Here is a 4,018-nt window from a genome sequence, read left to right on the forward strand (position 1 = left end):
TCCGATCCCCCTCGGACTAACCACATCGTGCGACGAGTTCCCCACGAGGGACTAGCTGTCACTTGCATGTCTTGCTTCCATTCGTTTGCTTACATTGCAATGGACGAGAAGTTAAATATGGTGGTGAAATTCCTCCTTTGGAGTCATGTGTAGTCTGCCGGCAATCTCAGTTTTTCCGGTGTCGAAATTTAGCAGAGATTATATAAGGCGCGTAGACGGTTAAGCTTAAAGGAGCTCAGTCACTGTGTTGTGAGTCGTTCTAATAATAATAATAATAATGATAATGATAATGATAATGATAATGATAATGATAATGATAATGATAATGATAATGATAATGATAATGATAATGATAATGATAATGATAATGATAATGATAATGATAATGATAATGATAATAGTAATAATAGTAATAATAATAATAATAATAATAGTAATAATTTCAATAAAAAAACTTTATTGACTACTTTTTCACACAAACCTGAATCTTACATCTATCTGGTAAAAATTCAGAAATTCTATTGCCCGTAAAGCTTTTTTCCTAAAATAATTTCCGTAAAAATTTCAGTAACCTACCTACATAATTATACTCTGTAAGCATTTACAAGCATGAAGTGGCTATGTACACAAGTAATGGCAAATTAATGTGAAATGATAGTAATGTGTATACTCTAGGCAATTCTTACCCTACATGTCCCTCTTTTTAACAGAGGAAAGAATAAATGTTGTAGAAATTTTAAAGAAGATAAAGCTAAAATCTAAAATAAAAATCAGAGTTTCGTCCAAAAAAGAAAAGAAGGGAACTAATAGATGGCTCCCTCTGCAGTTTTGATGTCAAAGTCTGCATTCTTGACAACTAGGACTCTCCTAGTTGTCCTAGAACCTCTCAAACAAATGAGGGTTGATCTCAAGAGTGCAAACGACTTTTTTAAATTTGCTCTGATCCAGGAGATCGTCTTAGCGTACTGTTCCCCCTTCTTTAGCGCTATCAGCTTCAAGCATTCCTGGCCCATTCTGCCGGTTGTAGTGAATACTAAGGGCGTGAATGTTCCGTATTCAACGTCGAGAACTCTGCTTGAGTACTGACGCTCTTTCTCATTTTCATGCATTCTGTGAATATGTTAACAATGACAATACAGTAAATGGTTTGAACCCAGGAGTATCAGTAGGTCGAATAGTGAGATCGTCCGGGTGAGGGTAGTTCTCAAAAGAACTGTTGTTGGTGACTGACGTTTCGACAACCTGAGCGGAAGTCATCTTCAGAGTCAAGTGAATAATGTTTGTCAGTCGATGATGTTATAAGTCTGGTCCGTTGAACGTGATTGGTCAGTTTAGCCATGATGGTATTGGCTGAAAGACTCGTGTTAAGTTTGTCATCAGTCATTGGAAGGTTTCGATCCGTCTATTGTTAGTCAAATTGGTAGGTTTTTGGTCCGTCTATTGTTAGTCAAATCAAGTCGGTCTGTTAGAAGTACGGTTTAGTTTCGGTCATGGATAAGTCATTTGTAAGACGCCGGTAGTTGTTGACATCTGTTAAGAGGCGTTTTTTCTACTAGTCGTTCAATGCAGGTCCTGTGTGTAAAAAATAAATCGAAATAAAATAAAATATTAAGTAAAACTAGCAAAAAGTTGCATTAAAATTAAGTTACATTAAAAGGAATTATAAAAAATAGTTACACCTTCGTAGAAAAAGGCACGCTTGGAGCATGCTAAGTAAACTTTTTCTATAATAAGGTCATTACTGTTGCTTGTTTTATAACGGCGAATATCACGATTTCTTACATTAAAATAGTTAAAAAGATATCTGAGAACTCTATTTGCAATACACTCATAAACAAATGTTAAGATGCGCGCCTGTCTTCCAGGATAGAGCTGGTTCCCAGCCCAATTTGGTCATAATTTGATCGGTTGATGTAACATCATTTCAAACACGAGAGACAGTGTTTCATCGGGATATCCAAACACCGAGAAATGAGTTGAAAATACGACGCCCAGCGGAGTGTTTTTGACAGAATTCGAGGTGTTTGGATAGCCGATGAAACACTGTCTCGAGTGTTTGATATATCTTCTCAATCGAAACAAAACCTAAGGAGTAAACAGAGAAGTAAAATCGTTATTCAAACCTCCTTCACGGTTGTGATTTTCTTTGTTTTAACTCGAAGAATTATTAATGAGTTTGAGAAAGTTTTGAGGCAGTTTTAAAGTATACTAGTCTAGCTGTATTGTCACTGTTTCCTTGTCCACATTCATGTCACACAGCATCACAAAATTCTAGGACCGAGAGGATCATGGCTTTGTAGAGCCTATTTGCAGCTTCTATAGCGTAAGTGAAGGTCTTATGCTGGCGAAAAAACTACTTTTAAATTGAAGGAAACCTGAAAATAATAGAAGTAAGATAGAAAAACACCAGAGAGATAAAAATAAACCATAAAGGAGCAAGGATGGTTAAGGAGGGAGAAGATTAACTGGAATTCTGAAACGACGAAATTGAACAATTTTACGCTAAACTTTTAGGCGTATCACAGAGGCTGACTGTCCGAGTTACATAACAGAGCTCTGCGGCCTAAAAATTCAGACTCGCATAGTAGGGTTAGTCGTTATGCGAATTATATTTTAATATGTCCTCAGTGCAATCGAGAAACGGAAGGAAGCAGGACCTTTCAAGTTCGTGGGGCAAAGTTCTGGAATGTAATTCCTCTAGAATTATGTAAAAAAGGACACCATCGGTTCCTTTACTTCGACCATGAAAAAAACATTTCTCAGCAAAGTGTTATGAATATCGAGATATTCACGTGCTTTGAATTAATTTTTAATTTTTAATAATTAATTTGATATATATTTTAACCGTAGATGTATGGATGTTTTTCCATTAATATTCATACTTTGTACTATTCTTAGTAATTTTATAATTACTCGTAAGTGTTCAGCCCAGAGGGCCACTAGTTCATCAGTTCATACTATTATGTGTCATCCTCTCTAAATAAAGTTCATTATGATGATGATGATGATTCATCATACGTGGCCAAAAAGCCCAAAATAACTCACAACACAGTGACTGAGCTCCTTTAAACTTAAACTTAACCGTCTACGCGCCTTATATAATCCCTGCTAAACTGATTTCGAGAGAAAAACTGAGGTTACCGGCAGACAACATATGACTCAAAAGGAGGAATTTCACCACCATATTTAACTTCTCGTCCATTGCTGCTTCGGCAATGCAAGCAAACAAACGGAAACAAGACAAGCAAGTGAAAATTATTATTATTTTTAGTAGTAGCAGTAACAAGCAGCAGCAGCAACAGTAGCATCAGTAGCAGCAGCAACAGCAGCAGCAGCAGCAGTAGTAGTAGTAGTAGCAGCAGTAGCGGCTGCAGTAGTAGTAGTTGCAGCAGCAACAGCAGTAGTAGTAGCAGCAGTAGCAGCAGCAGCAGTAGTAGTATTAGCAGCGGTAGAACTAGTAGTAGTAGTAGCAGCAGCTGCAGTAGTAGTAGTAGTAGTAGCAGCAGTAGTAGTAGTAGTAGCAGCAGCAGTAGCAGCAGCAGCAGTACTAGTAGTAGTAGTAGCAGCAGTAGCAGCTGCAGTAGTAGTAGTAGCAGCAGCAACAGCAGTAGTAGTAGTAGTAGCAGCAGTAGCAGCAGCAGCAGTAGTAGTAGTAGCAGTAGTAGTAGTAGTAGTAGCAGTAGTAGTAGTAGTAGTAGCAGTAGTAGTAGTAGCAGCAGTAGAAGCTGCAGTAGTAGTAGTAGTAGTAGCAGTAGTAGTAGTAGTAGCAGTAGCAGTAGTAGTCGTAGCAGTAGTAGTAGTAGTAGATCAGTAGCAGCAGCAGCAGTAGTAGTAGTAGCAGTAGTAGTAGTAGCAGTAGCAGCAGCAGTAGTAGTAGTAGTAACAGCAGTAGTAGCAGCAGTAGTAATAGTAGCAGTAGTAGTAGTAGTAGCAGTAGCAGTAGTAGTAGTAGTAGTAGTAGTAGCAGCAGTAGCAGCTGCAGTAGTAGTAGTAGTAGCAGCAGCAGCAACAGCAGTAG

Source organism: Orbicella franksi, chromosome 11 (genome assembly GCF_964199315.1).
Source record: "Orbicella franksi chromosome 11, jaOrbFran1.1, whole genome shotgun sequence".
NCBI classification, from domain to species: Eukaryota; Metazoa; Cnidaria; class Anthozoa; order Scleractinia; family Merulinidae; genus Orbicella; species Orbicella franksi.